At 37.6% G+C, this 15927-nt stretch overlaps 1 protein-coding gene across 7 annotated transcripts in view; it reads left to right on the top strand.

Annotated features, from left to right (window-relative positions):
* THSD7A (thrombospondin type 1 domain containing 7A) overlaps window positions 1–15927 on the top strand; it is a 287973-nt gene that overhangs the window by 43282 nt on the left and 228764 nt on the right. For 5 of the 7 annotated variants that reach the window (XR_003534455.1, XR_003534454.1, XR_003534448.1 and 2 more), the window contains one exon: window positions 9003–9066. The exons of the other annotated variants lie outside the window; for them this stretch is intronic. The gene's annotated coding sequence lies outside the window, so the exon portion shown is untranslated. The remainder of the gene's footprint in view (window positions 1–9002; window positions 9067–15927) is intronic. 7 annotated transcript variants of the gene reach the window in all.

The following is a 15927-nucleotide window of genomic DNA, read 5'->3' as shown; positions in this document are numbered from 1 at the left end:
AAGCATTTCAACTTTGAAGTTAGGAAGGGAAAAGAATCTTAACTTTGTCTTGTTGTTATTTATTTCACATGTATCAAGTAGAAAAAGCCATAAAGAGTTACCGTTACTGAATGTGAATTGTATCTTATTTCTTAAATATAAATCTATTTATTTTGAAATGTCAAGAAGAATAGACAATCCACCCTCTAGCAGAAACTATTTGGTATGGTAAGGGCTTGTCAGCATTTTATTATAATTCCATTCTTCAGGCTATAAAAATTTGCCTTAAAACGAAAGCTGAATGTGAAATATTAGCCTCATGATAAACTTGATTTATCAATTTTGGTGGAGTTTGGCTTTATTTGGAACAGTTCAGAAGTTCAACTAAAAAGAAATTTGTTGGTTTTGACCATTCTGCTATTTGCTTTACTCAAATTAATTGTTTGTATGTAACTGGCTGTTTTGTGGTGCTTGTGTGAAACTCTTTTGTTTACTTTATATGGCTGCCATTTCTGTGGATAAAAAATAAACACTAACATATGGGTGAGATATATCCCCAACTAACTCAACTCAATTAGTGTTTCTAATTGTGCCCACTGAGCTTGGTCTAAAATACTCTGAATTAGAGTAAACTTGTGTCATGGTTTAATCCTGGCAGGTGGCTCTGCCTCAGATGGCTGCCCACTCACTCCTGTTCCAGTGGGATGGGGAAGAAAATCACAAGAGTAAGAGTGGGTTGAGATAAAGTCAGTTTAATAGGAAAAGCAGAAGTGTTGTGCACAAGCAAAGAAAACCAAGGAATTCATTCACCGCTTCCTGGGGGCAGGGAGGTGTGCAGCCTTCCCCAGGAAAGCAGGGCTCCATCCCACTTAGCCTTTGGGAAGACAAATGTCATCACTCTGAACGTTCCCTCCCTTTCCTTCATTCTTCATCCCCCAGCTTTATATGCTGAACATGGCGTCCTGTGGTGTGGAATATCCTTTTGTTCAGTTGGGGTCATTTGTCCCGACGCTGTCCCTTCCCAATTTCTTGTGCACCCACAGCCAAATTGCTGCCCCATGAAAAGGCCTTGAGTTTGTGTAAGCACTGCTCAGCAGTAACTAAAACTTCCATGTGTTATCAACACTGTTATCAGCACAAATCCAAAATACAGCCCCATATGAACTATTGTGAAGAAAATTAACTGTATCCCATCTAAAACCGGTACATTGTATTAATTCAAAAAGACTGAAAGCCCACTAAGATGAATTTTCACTTTGATTACTGAGAGAGATTTAGTCCTGAATGGAGGTATCTGACTCATACTGCCAAGGAAGTAAAAGAAACCACAAAGGATATTTCATTCTTGCTCCAAGTCCTCAGCTTTGGCAGTGGTGGCATTGTTTTCTGATAATACCAGACACCTTCTTAGTTTAAATTTTCCTCATGAAGAAAAAAGTAAAACAATTTTTGGAATATGGAGTTTCAAATTAAATGTTCTTATCCACTATCATGAGGGTGCAAAGGAAAATTGTCTTTTGTTGCTGCAGTTCTTTTGCAATAGTCAATATAAAACCATAATGTTACAGCTTAAATGTGAAGAGAATCACTTTGTACAATAAGATCTATCTTATGTTAAAACTTCTTTGCCTGAAGTTTTGATTACATATATGTTTCCTGAAACTGATTTATCTTTCTTGGTTTTTCAACAAGCTAAAATAGGGTAGGAAAGTCTCAAATGAGATTAGATATAATCACAGAATTTTCTCAGTGTAGGCAAACATGGGTTCAGCTAAAAAAAAAGTCCTTATTGTGGTCCATCTTCTTATATTCAACTTGCTCTGCTCTTCTGTGTCCTTTATAAAACAGAGTAGGGAGGTTACATTAGGATAAGGCTGAGGAGTTCACTGAACTCCAAAAAGGAATTGGGACATAGAGCAGACGGACCAGAAAATAATGGCTAACAATTTTAATTTTTTTCTGTTTAGCTGGCATATTTCTCCTAGTTAAGGAAATTTGGAGGTGTGATTGTATAAAGGCAGAATCCTTCTGTTTACTGCTTGGTGCCAATGTGCTGTACTTTGTTTACTGGATTAAATTTGTATCATTTGGTTCCTGGGCCTACTGACTTGTCAAAATGCTGGAATTTTTTTTTTTAATAAGTGTCTGTAAGGATCTAATGTTAATTGTTTGGGATTGTAATGGCTGACAGGAAACAGATGGTGTTTATTTTTTATTAAAAAAAAGATTCAGACTGAAAATAAAAATCTCTTTCAATATACTTGGAAAGGTGTGGGCAAGACTAAGGCGTGACTCAGATGAATGTCCTCTTAAATTAGAACTTTGGGATGGATGTAAGTAATGTGCTCAGATGGCATAAATGGAAAAAGCAATGGTGGGAGAAAAGGTTCCAAACAGATGCCTGGCAGCAATTTTTCACAGAAATAAAAAATGTGTGGAATGACCTTATAGACATGATTATGCAATGGAGAGTTAAACATCAGGAGTGTGTGGGACACAGTAAGCTTTGAAATGGAGAGAGCCATTAAAATATGCTTAACTTCATATGTTCTTGGCAATACAGAGATACTAATGCTGGATTTACTATAGCTTGTACATAGTTTAGATCATCAAAACCTCTCCTTTAGTGAATCACCAGGGAAACTCATATGGGTAATTTATTTAATTTTTGCCTTCTGACTTTTTATCTGCTTATTTATTGTTTTTTTCTGAAATCGCTGCATGGAAGTTTCCCATCCTTATGATATTGCTTTAACATGCTGTGAAATTATGATGGTTGTGAAGTCCTTCTCTAGCAGTGGAGAATTATTGCTTATTGTGGCAGAAAGGTGCATTTAATTTCTATTACTCGTGAATTTCCACGTGGAATGTTAGCTTGCCTCTTTCCTATCAACTCTTTGATTCTTCTTACAGGAAATTTGAAATACCTTTTGAATCAATAGCAATTATCTTTGCTTAACTGAGACATAATTTACAGATAGAGCTACAATCTACATAAAGCAGTTCTACAAGTAGACTACTAAAGCAGGCATGATTCTTATGGGGATAACAGTGAACCACAGTTTGTCTAAATGAAATGTATAGAGTTTCGGGTTGCATATTTTTGTTGCAGTATACTTAGGTTGTCTCTCAAGTCAAAAACTGATTGCAAAATTGTACAATTCATCATAAGTGAATCTGGTTTTGGGTAACATAGCTCTGACTAAAAAAAATTATTGTAGGTAGCAAAAAAATTCTTTTCTTCTGCAACTTACGTGTCTATAGTTTGACCGTAAATCCCTCAATAATTAAAATTGGAAAGATTCATTTCTGACCAAGAAATTAAAGAATCTTTCCTCTGAAATAGCATAATTTTTATTTAATTTGTGATCTATAGGATGAAACCAGGAGGTTTTTTGTAGAGTCACTATTTTAACAGTCAATAGTCTGACTAGGACAATAGTTTTGTATTAACTATATTTCAGTCTATCCAAACCTATTCAAGTCACTTTTACCTAGTGATTTCTGATTGATTTGCTTTTTCACTGTATGTGAAAAATCTGACCTCACAATGGTGTGGACATGTCACTTTCATAATCAGAAGGCTGCAAACCATTGATTTTTTTTCCAAATGACTTGGTTTAATTTAACAATGTTTGGAAAACACTCTATGAAAACTGCAAGAATGATGGGGCAAAAAATCCTTTGGTAGGCAGATATGACTGAATTATTTATAAAGTACTAAAACAATTTAAATCCTCTCAAATGTCCTTAACATTGTTTTTATATAATCTATCTAAAATATGCAATGCATAGGATGGTGTACCTGATGCATTTTTGACAGTTAGTTGTCCTAATAGACAGTTGTGCTGTCACTCAAAATTCATAGAAGTAAATATTAAAATATTTGTTTATTGTCCTACATAAATCATACATCTCGCATGCTGTTTTGAATATTCTAAAACTTCACTGGTTGGTATTTTTTTTATTTTATTTTAGAAGGAAGAAATAAAAACTAGAGCAAAATGTTAATGATAATGGTTGCATATGAGAAATTGAAAATGAAATAAAACCAGAATGTTCAGGTATTATCATGAGAAAAGGGAGGGAGTAGTAGTCTTTTTGATTGCCGTATTGTAAAAAATAATTGGCTTATTATCATAATTGCATTCTTGTTCATGATATGAAGGTCGAACAAAATAATAGTAGCAGTAGAGAGATGTCATTTTACTGATTCTGGCAGATACTAATTGAGGTAATGCAAGTTAGATGGTGCTGAGAAGAGACAGGTGAATATCAAACCCAGAGGACTTTCAGTGTATTTCATATTCTTTACCATCTGTGTTGGGAATTCCATATTCAGCCATGGACTGGGAAAAGAGGGAGGGTTACATCTCCTTATTTTCCATTTAACTTCTTAAAAAATGTTATTTTCAAGATAATGTTACAGTAGAATATATATATTTTTAACTTGAATTTAGAAGTTTGGGGTTTTTTAACAGAAAAATATGTTTTCCATTAAATGTTTACATTTTGAAGCACTGAACTCTTAATTTTTTATTCTGGTTCTAATAATTTTTCCTTGGTCATTAATGAAAGTCATTAATAGTTTCAGCAAATGAGTGTTGGCTGTTTCTCTTCCTTGCCTCTAAAATCTCTTTTAATAGAGAAGTCATTTACCTTGACCTGTTCGGTTCTGGCTCATTCTCTGATGAATCTGCCTTCAGCTGCTCTCTCACAGCGAAGGACTTTCCACAAGGGAGGTCTAGGGGGCACTCATTGCCTCCGGTGTCCCACACCACTCCCAGCCCTGACCAACAGAGCGGTCACATAGGGGAGAACATTGGGCATTTTTGGCTGTTGGAACTAAGACCATAACAATGTGACTAAACGCTGTAGTCTTAGCCCATAAAAGATGAAGCAGTATTTGCTGACGGTGACCTTTTGTCTGAAAATGAATTGGACATATTTTACAGTGATTGTGGAACGCACAGTTTTCCTATGTTATGAAAGTTTCCTTTTTTTATTGTGCTGCAGAGAACAATGTCTTCAACAGAGTATGATGAGTAGCAGATTTATGAAACTGAATGTGTCTGTGCTAAATATTTGGTCTTTGACACTGAGAGGATTTTTTTTTGTTTGTTTTAATCTTGTGAGTGTAAGTGAAAGGAAAAGATACATTTTTTTCAGATCACCCCAAGAAAAGTGGGAAAATGACTGAAATAGTTGGATATTTCTGTTAATGTGCGTGTGTGTTAGTGCTTGGTTAAAATTATGGCACTTAAACAGATTTACATTTTGAATTGTCAAAAAGAAAGCATTTGAGTTCCAGCTGGTAATTACCCTCTACCATCTCTCGGCCTCAGCTCCTCTCACGGGGTATGTGTTCTAGATGGAGAATGTAATCTCTTATCCTCTCTAATTTCCCCTGTAATTGAATGTGTATGTCTGTGCCCACTGCAAATGGTTGTGGCTCCATGTTCCATCTCAGGAAGATGGCATTACTGAATCACATCTGCCACACCTAGCTTTAGGATTTCAGGTTTAGAGTAAAAATGGAATTTTACTTAAAGTTAGTAGGATTTATGGGAAAGGAGAAGAAAAGACATCTAGGGGTTTTATTGTTGTATTGATTTATTTTGGGTTTACCTTTTTATTTTTTGACTTTTATTTTTTCTATTTTTTTCCAGTATTTATTCCCTGTAAGCCTGTGGAAGTTGGTGTTTGTTGCCTTTACACAGGGAGGGACATGACTTTTGGCCATAGGCTGCATCAATTCTCACTGCAAATATCTGATTGCTACCTGACCAGCAGCTAACCCTGCTGTCCAGCTGCTCAGTGAAGAGTAGTATCTCATATCCACTCAATAATCAGTGTAATCTGTTACTGGCCTTCTCACATTAGTGCCATACCTTCACTCTGCTGACTTTTATTTCTACATTCCCCCTGCCGGTCAGGTATCGTGGGACCTGGGAAGCCTCCCAGCTTCCTATGCGTCACATTATTTTTCGGTAGCTGGCAGGAAGAATTATGTAGTGATCATGGACATTGCTATGAAATGCATTTAATGAATGGCCAGGCTGTCAAATATTTGAAAGTGATGGAGGAGAAATGTTTCTTGCCAGTTTGAATAAGTATCAGAAAGCTGGGATTTGCAGTAAGTGTTGGGATTCTCTGCTTGTCTGGGCAGCAGCTGCCTGCCAGCCTGCAAAATCTGGAACCAGAAATTAAACTGTGGCATGGCTGTGCTTGTAAAAACGTCAATATTTGCCTGCTGTGTTGATGACAATTTTTAGTTCTTTTTGTAAAATGTTCCCTAATTAACCACTGACATGAGCCTCTCCATGGGAATTAGGTGTTTAATTTTTCAGAAAGAAGGAAATATTTTTCATCCAACTTGGGAGGAACTGGCAGTAGTACCCTGTCATGGTTTGAACAGCCTCAGAATCCCATTCTTGATTCCTAGCCCCCCTCCCACATCTCAACCCCATGTGAGATGGGTTTTCCAGACAAAAACACAAGACTCAATATGGGGGGAAAGGAATATATTACAGGACTGTACAAATAAATAAATACTTATACTATAATACATTACATATAATCTTAACTCTATTTCTACCATGACAATAATATTTACAGTGGGCCAAATCTCTTCTCCCTCCAAATAAAAGTCCAGGAGAGAAGAAGAAGAAAAGACCCCTTCCAGTCTCTCAGCAGCAGGTCTCTCTCTAGGCAGCAGGCTCTCTGTGTCTTTCATGAAGCAGCTGGATCCTTGCCAATGCACACGAGGGAGGCCTCCAAGCCTCTCTCGGCCCCTCTACGCCAAACGAAGGGTCTTTCCGTGGGCTACTTTACCCCAGACAAGGTTGCTGCACCACGGTCATATCACAAAGCACCGGGGTCTTCGTGACGGTCTGGTATCCTCAGGGGAATTCAAGCCCCTATACAGAGCTTCTGTGCTCTGTCTCAAGATGGCTGCCAGCTTCTCTGAAGCTTAGCAGCAAGGGGGGGCCAAGGTCACCCCACACACACACATTCCTTTGGCCGTCTTGGCTTATCTCTCAGGAGGCCGGAGCTTCTTAGCTCCTCTCTGTAGTGCATACTGCACTCCAAGACTCTTTCGAGTGAGTCCAATCATCCTCCTCTCTCTCAGAGGAGTCTCCAAGGGAGTTTGGGGGTTTTGGTTTTTCAGTTCTTACCCCCCGAAACTCGCTCTCTGCAGTGGCTCGGTTCTCTTGTCCTGCTTTCTGCTGCTGGCTCTTTTCCTCTCTTTACTCGGCTCGCAGAAGTTTTTCTGTCTGCTTCCTCGGTTCTTATCAGTTGGCTCTTTGCCGCTGCTCTTCGGACGCTGCTGTTCTGCTGCTGCTCTGTCGCTGCTCCCAGCGTCTCCCACTGCTGCCTACCGGGGAGAAACTCCCCCAGCTCCTAGCCACAGGCACTCAGCCCAGTTCCGAGTCCCTGCAGCCCCCCAACCGGGGGCTCGGGGGGGGGCAGAGCCCCCCAAGGAGCCGGAGCCCCTTCCTCGTGGCCTCTACAACATGGCCACCACTTCTTCCACAACAAGAACCACACCTTCTTTTCCGGTCTCCAGAGATATGTTTTTATTTTGCAGGAACACTGATTGGGTCAAACCCCAAGGGTCACCACCCCCTGGGGGTTACCACTTTCCTAGTTTCAGGGGGAAAACCTGGCTCAAACCACTATATACCCAAACTCTTTATATTGCTAAATCAGTTCTTGAACTGAAATTGAAAGTCAAATTAATGCTTATAAAAGTTGCATGATAATTTAGTTTCCTTCGTATTGGTGGGACGTGTGTGATATACAGGTCAACTGAATCCTTGCTCTGTATTTTATGTGGGTGTGTGTAAATACTCTGCTTGAGCTGAGTCATATTTCCTTTGTCCTCACAATCCTTCATGAGCAATGCAATTAAACAGCTTATGAAAAAATATTTACTAGTAAAATTTGATTTATGACAGTGTTTAAAACACTTAAAAGAATGTATCTCAGGCCTATAGTGTCAACATAAAACTACATTATTAAAAGCATACAGCTACTGTAATAGGTGCTAATTGTATGTTACTCTTACACCCCTTAAGAACTTTTTCCCTGTATACACACCTGCTCTGGGAAGAGGGAAACTTTCAGGTTGTTAAGTACTGTCCAATTTGTGTTCATACCTGAATTTTGGCACCAAAACTGGTATAGACCATTAGTCCATGCTGTGATATGCTTCTGATGCTTCTGAAATAGTGATTTTTCTTTTTCTTAATAGATGCCTTATCTTTACTCTACAGTGAAAAATAGAGATGGTTGTAAAAGATCTCAATTGGAGTAATTTTCACTAAGAGGGGAGTCTTAATGGGGACAGCAGAAAGCTAGATACAAGAAAGTATTGTAGTGAGATTCTCATGGATAATACTTCTATATAAAAAGGACATTTTTAAAACAGCTACAAAATTAGAACTTCAGAAATTAAGCAGATGGGCAAAACCAAAGTTGTTACTTTGCTTCCTTCATCTGTTTATGCAAGGTCTCAGTCTTCTAATGCACAATAGAAGCGTGATCTCCTTTTCCCAGGTATAGGAGCTTCCACATGCCTGGAACTAGTAAAGCAGCAACCAACAAGCAATTTGGAATTGGTTTTTCAGGAACAATGACTCCTAATCAATAAACTGATACTTCTCATTAGTCTGTTTCTTGTATGCTGTTCTCTAAATGCAGGTATTAATTGTTATGCTATTACATAAAAGATATTATTTCATTCTGTAATGGATGTATTTTGAATTATTTGGGCTAGCTGAAAAATAAACAGTCTTGGAGCTTGGTAGCTGTTTTTAAGAATGTGTGATGACTTGCAGATTTTTTAATTAATTGAAACATTCATCTTTTTTTTTCTTACAAATGTGTCTGGACTAGTTAAAGATGTGCAATATAGTAAAATAAACTTGTAAGTTATTTCCTATGTAAGGGGTTTAAACAGAAGGATTTCTCTTTCATTCCATTTATGCCGCTTTCTATGTTTTGAATAACATTTTCAGATACAAAGTGACTCCTCAGAAGTACCCTAAAATGAGAAAAGCTTAAGGGCAAGTTGTGCTCTTGGTGAGTGATGATACTTTTGTCTGGCAGTTCAGTCGACTTGAATAATACAAGGTTTATGTGATTTATAACCTTACAGTACTGAAATAGTATCTACTAATACAAATGTTTCCATTAAAAGAGAAAGTGAACTTACTAAATGGAAAATATAATGTTTTATTAATTTTTCTTCTTGGTTTTATATTCTTGTGCCCTGCAGCTCCTGTGCAGCTGCTCTAAGTGCAGATGCAAATACCAGCTTGCTTAATGGGATAATTAAAGGCAGTGGAGAAAAGTTATGTAATGGATACTCACAAAGTGTAAAATATATTCAAGGCATAGCATATGATATTTTAGACTGTGGAATTGTCTCCTGAGGTTGGAAAGGCACTGCATATGACTTCTCGAGTAGTTCTTTTTTTCGGAAATTGGATGTGGAAAAAAAAAAAAGCCCTTCCTTAGTTCTGCAGATTCTAAATTCATTTTACTTGAGTAGGATAATTTAACATTTTTCCCATTATTAACCTAGCTTCCCTATATAGTTAAAAAACAATGTATTGAAGTCCTGGCTAGCAGCTGTATTATCAGGATGACCATTATGAAAAAACTGTTTTCAGGAAAAAGGCTTTGTCTTCAGCCTGTGCTCAGTGTTGCTCTTTACAGCTTTGTGTAGAGCATCCTGAATGTAATTGAGGACAGACTCCAAGGGCACAGTGCATTGTGTAGGTTAGCAGGGGAAATAAAAACTGCCTGTTTAACATGTTCAGAAATCTGTGATTAGGTAATGGAAGACACTTGTTTTCAAAACTACAAGGTTTTGAAACTGGACTTTGTCTTTTTAAAACTAGTAGCAACATTTTGGGACAGCTTCCCATATACAAGACTTCACAAATCTTTGCAATGATGTAGTTTTTGGGCTACTCATTAGAATTGTTTTTTCTTTAGTAGCAAAGTGTAAAATTCAACTGTAATTAGCATATTAACCATAGAGATAAGGTTATAAATATACAGAATTCTGTGTACATTTGAAAGGAGATTGCCTACATTTTAGAGAATGAAGCATAAATTGTCTTTGCTACTAAAATAAATGTATATGGGACTACAACGTGTTTCAAATGAATTAAGTAAATGTTTGGACAAAATGTATAGTATAGCCTCAAATTGAGCCAAGGGAGGTTTAGAATGGCTATAAGGAAAAAAAAATCCTTCATGGAAAGGATTGTTAAGCATTGGAACAGGCTCTCCAGGGAAGTGGATGAGTCACCATCCCTGGAGGTGTTTAAAAGATGTGCAGTTGTGGCACCACATGATTTAGTGGTTTAGCAGTGCCAGGTTAACAGTTGGATGCAATCATAAAGATTTCTTCAGCCTTAAACAATTCCCTGATTCTATGGTGAAGTGTTAGATTATGGCACTTGAAGACTTGGAAGGGGTGCTCTGATGGCATTATGACACTTGGTCTTTTTGTAGCTCATACCAGACCATTTTAGGTAGGATCCAGTTTGTAAAGAGTCCTGAACTACCAATGTCAGTATCACCCACAGTCTTTCTCCTCCTTCCTGTCCTCAAACCGCTCTCTTGTCAAAGTTTTTTCTTTTCTAATTCCTTATCTAACATTCTAGTCTGTGAAATTATTTCCACTCCTTCCCATCATGTGTGCGTATGGAGACAGTGTTGGGGACACAGGGCAGCTGATCCAGGTCCACCTTGCAGTGAGAAAAGTAACTGCCAGCAGGGTCTGTGCTTGGCTACTGTAGCAATGCTTCTTGTGCTGGCAGGATTGTACAAGTGTTAATTAGTGTCATACAGAAGGTTGAGTGCAGATAGAGTAGTGAAATCTTTGATCAGTGCTCTCCAATTACTGCCTCTGCTAGAAATTGCTTGGCTTTATTAGAATTCTAATAAAGTTCTTTTCTTGTTTGAGTAGATCAAGAGGTATATCTCTGGTGCCAAACATTCTCTGCTTGCTAAACTTCAAACTCTTCTTTTTGAAAAGCATTTTGAAAAGGTATTATGATAGTCCTTTTCAGGAAATTCATTGCCATATGTTTATTTGTTAGATTGTGGTTTGGGTTTTTTTTGTTTTATTTTGTTTTGTGTTTTGTTTGTTTGATTTTGTTTGTTTGAACTATCTTCTTATTCCCATAAATAGAACCCAGGCAAAACAAACTCAAAATCATGACCTCAAACATCACCCTAAGGAATGAGTTTGATTGTAGAATAGCTAGATTAAATTAGTAATAATCAACTAAAATATGATCTTTCAATGGAAATAATTAATATCAAGCACAGGCATTACTCCCATAAACTATATGTTTAAGGCTAAAATTTTAATTGCAAAACCTTCCATATTCGGAAGCCTTCTATCACGGAAACATTCCAAAAGCTATAATTTTAATTTTATGGAATCTCTAGTAATTTTATTTTATTACTCTATGAAAAATAGGATTATGATGTTCTCTTTTTTTTTGGAGGGTGGAGTTGGGAGGGCGCAAACAGTTTTTAGATTTTTTCCAGTGTTATGTTTCATGTGCATTTCTTCTCCGTCTCATGGGAAATTTAATGTTGTTTTTTTCTGCTCTCCTTCATGAGTTCAAAAGGTAAATCTTCATTTCTTTTTTTAAAAAAAGTCTTTCCACAGATCTTTTATTTTGGAAGTGTTTCTTGCTTACCTAAGCTTATTTATTGATCTGATTCATTCACTTCAATGTAATTACAATGTTAAGTTGTCAAATTGATCTTAAATAGTGCAGTTCACTGTCCCCACTTGATAATTTTGCCAGGTTTGCTTGTTTACATATTTTTTTTTCACTATTTCTTTTCTGGAATTTGGCTCAGGGCTTCTTCATGAGTAGAACTAAACTTGTTTTGAAAATTTGTTATAAAATATTATTTCTGATGTACAAAATCTCATCTTGTGTAAGACTGCAAGATACAGTCAGATAAGAGTCTAACAGTAATGATTCACAAAGACACATGTGCTGATGTTAATCCAAAGTGATGGACTACATGTACATCTCTGGTATTATTTCAGCTGGACACACATTAATTCACACTGTGATTATATTAAAGTTATGTCATGTTGCTTGTATGACGAGAATTTGGTTGGTGCATATACTTTTGTTTAATTTATAGATATTTAATGAGTATTTAATTGTGACCATTTTAAGTCATGTATAGTGTTAATTGAAATGTTCTAGCAGTGGATTTGTTTTTTTCTCTTGTCCTTTTTTATTATTAATTTTTTACCTTTAGGCCTTCACAAAACTGAGTTGCTCTTTGAGAGCATGGAGGCAGGGGTTACTGTGTACCTGGAGCTAGCAGCTGTCCTGGGCTGCAGCAAGGGACAGGCTTCCCCTGTGGACTCTGCTTATGCTAACAGTCTGTACCGAGCACTTGGGGGCCTTAGCAACACCTGCCTCTATGCTGGGTGGCTCTCTGTAGTATGCTCTTCCTATGGCCCTTATGAATCCTACTGTACTAAAATTACATAAGATTATGTCAGTTTGAGTCTACCATATTGAAGACTTAAGGATTTGAGGCTTTTTAATTCTTTCTGTGCTTCTACCTCACCTCTGAAATCTGGACACTTTTCCACAGTACTGACTGCTAACACTCCAAGACTTAAACCAATTTGAACTCCATCAGCCTTCAAATTAACTCAGAATACGCTGTCTTTGTGCACCCTCCCTCCCCAGACCTGAAGTATCTCCAGTGTTTTTAATGTATTCCCTCATCATCACAGCTGAACACATATGAAAAAGCCAAGAGGTGTACAGGATAACGGTTGAATGCTTATAATAGTAATAATAATTTTTTAAAGGTGCTTGATAGGACATATTTTTCCTTTGACGTATATTGACTGACACTTCCTTTGTACCTTGTCTTTAATTCTTTATTTTCACAGAATCATAGAATGGCTTGGGGTCAAAAGGACTTGAAAGATCATCTAGTTCCAGCCTCCCTACTGTGGGTAGGGACACTTTTCACGAGACCAAGATGCTCAGAGGCCCATCCAACCTGGCTTTAACCACTTCCAGGGGTGGGGCATCCACAGCTTCTCTAGGCAGCCTGTTCCAGTGCCTCACCACCCTAACAGTAAAAAATTTCTTCCTAATATCTAATCTAAACCTATTCTCAGTTTGAAACCATTCTCCCTTGTCCTGTCAATACTTGCCCTTGTAAACAATCTCTCTCCAACTTTCTTGTAGGCTCCCTTCAGGTACTGGAAGGCTACAATTAGATCACCCTGAAGTCTTCTCTTTTCCAGGCTGAACCATCCCAGTTCTCTCAACCTTTCCTCTTAGGAGAGGTGCTCCATCCCTCTGATCATCTTGGTGGCCCTCTGGATTCACTCCAACAGATCGATGTCCTTTGTGTGTTGGGGACCCCAGATCTGGATGCAGCACTCCAGGTGGGGTCTCACTGAAGCAGAGTAGAGGGGAAGAATCACCTTCCTTGCCCTGCTGGCCACGCTGCTTTTGATGCAGCCTAGGACACAATTGGCTTTCTGGGCTCCAAGTGCACATTGCTGGGTTATGCCCAACCTCTCATCCACCAGCACCCCAAAGTCCTTCTTGGCGGGGCTGCTCTTGATCCCTTCATACCTCAGCCTGGATTGATACCAGGGGTTGCCCTGACCCAGGTGCAGCACCTTGCACTTTGTTTAGTAAAATCTCAATTTTATGTATCTTGTGTATACCCTGATAAAGATGAGTGAAGTAAACAACCAGGCTTTGATAAGACGTGAAGAAGTGCCTGATGGAATTCTACATAGAAATTTAGCATCTATCTAGAAGTGAGCAATAAAAAAAATATGAAGGAAAATGCACCAACTGGATTAAAAAGTCTGTTATTGGTCACAGTACAAAAAGAAATAGCTGGGATCATTGTTCAATTGTGTTGTTTCTGTTGAACACCCTTACTTAAGGAAACACTGATATTTTATATTTTAGGTAATAGCCTTGACCTTAAGTTTCAAAATCAGTACCTATGAAATTTGTAGTTGCTAACTTGTTTCTTTAGAGGGGCAGAATAATCCGGACTGGTTGGTAATATGGATTTATGCAGACAAAGTATGATTTGGTCTAACCAAAGTCAAAATGATGCCTCTAGAAAAAAGAAGTGTAGGCCATATTTTCAGAAAGCTCCTGGATTCTTGACTAGGGAAAGCACTGACTCTAGAGAGGGCTTAGAGAGTCAAGGCAGAGCAATGCCTCAACTCCTCTTGAGCAACCAATTTGACAAGTACTAGTTTAGTCTCTGGCTGTGAATTAGTGCAGGAAAGACTAAAAGTCAGCATTTAGTAGAAAGACTGAAAGACCTGTTCTTTAATCTGTGAAATTGATACTGGAAGTGTTCTTAGTGAGTGATGTTGATAGTTTAAAATGGTGCAGAAGAGCAGGAGAAGATGTAGAAAAATTTCACATAAATATTGCTTGAGGAAACTGCAAAAAAACCCTGTTTATTTCCTTGATAGCAATCTTAAGTATTACTTGGTACAAGATGCATAAATCCCTTCAGACGGAGAATAAATATGGGGTGTTAAAATTTTCTGTTGAAATAAATATGTTTTTTAAATCTGGAATAGATCACATATAGTGCTGTGGAAATATTTGGAGGAGTTTAAGGTTCGGATATAACCCAGCAAATTCTGATTGAGTGAATCCAAGGAACATGTGAAACTCTGGGGCAACATATTTAGCGTGTAGTCAGAGATGATGTGTGAGGATTGTAAGTACCCCATTATAGTCCATTTGTGTTGTAGTGGAAACAGATAAGTAAGGCTGAGATTCCATAATTCCAAGGCTGATTTGAGATTCTGTAATTCCATAATTTTAATTTTATAAATAACTTGACTTTTAGGCATTTGATTTTTTTAGTTATTTAAATAATGATTATTTCAATACAATAGCAATCTTTTTAAATAGTTGGTGGGGTTTGCTTTGGGAGGGGAGTGTTGTATAAAAGTTATAGGCCAGTTTTTGGTGCGTATGTGCACCATATTGGAAGGATAGGAAAGGTTCAAGATGAGCTGTGTTGGAAACTATTACATGTTTATGGTCCAAGTTTTGTAAACCTTTCCCAGTCCAAGCAGTGATTGGCTGGAAGAGAAGCTTATGAGAAGCATAAGAATGGGGATTATGAATAGAAGTGTTAAAGAACTGTAATTACCGTTATAAATATTTTAAAAATTATTTTTACAGAAGAAAGGAACATACCCCAAATCTGGAAGCCAGGCATCATGGACTTAATCTAATTTAGGTGTCTGTAGCTGTGTTGGTAATATGTCACCTCTTCTATATTCAAAGAGTGTTTTAGTATTTTCAGTCAGGATTCCTCTGACTGGTTTTAGAAATATGTTTCCAGGCAAGATGAATTGTATCTTATTGACCAGGTCTTTATTGACTGTAATGAAGCATAGCTGAAATGTACATAACAATGGACACTGATGAATCCTATTCAAGATACGTATTCAGGAACTACACAGGGAGTGTAATATTGCACATTTCCTTCAAAAATGCATGTACTCTCTGAAATAGTTGAGAGAAAACTATATCTATGCTTCTCAGCACTGCAGTTTAAAAGTTCATGCACTCCGTTAATAGAGAAAAAAATCAAATGCGTTGTATGGTTGACTGATATATGTTGAAAAAAACTGTTTATCTTTGAACTCTCAGATCGCAGGTCAGGCTGAATTGTATAACTTTTGTTTCAGAACATTCTGTGCAGATGTGATTGAAGAGACATTTGCAAAAAGAGTTCTTTCAAACGAAAGCTGAGTAGACTTCTCTAGCTGTTGCCTGTCCTGGATATTATCAATATAGGCTTGAGAAGCAACCCCAGTCCTAATAAATTGCACTAAGCTTTTAACTGGTATTTTGG

Source organism: Neopelma chrysocephalum, unplaced genomic scaffold (genome assembly GCF_003984885.1).
Source record: "Neopelma chrysocephalum unplaced genomic scaffold, ASM398488v2 Primary Assembly neopelma1_67, whole genome shotgun sequence".
Taxonomy (NCBI): domain Eukaryota; kingdom Metazoa; phylum Chordata; class Aves; order Passeriformes; family Pipridae; genus Neopelma; species Neopelma chrysocephalum.
The sequence above is the reverse complement of the archived record's forward strand: the minus strand, read 5'-3'. Positions and strand labels throughout refer to the sequence as shown.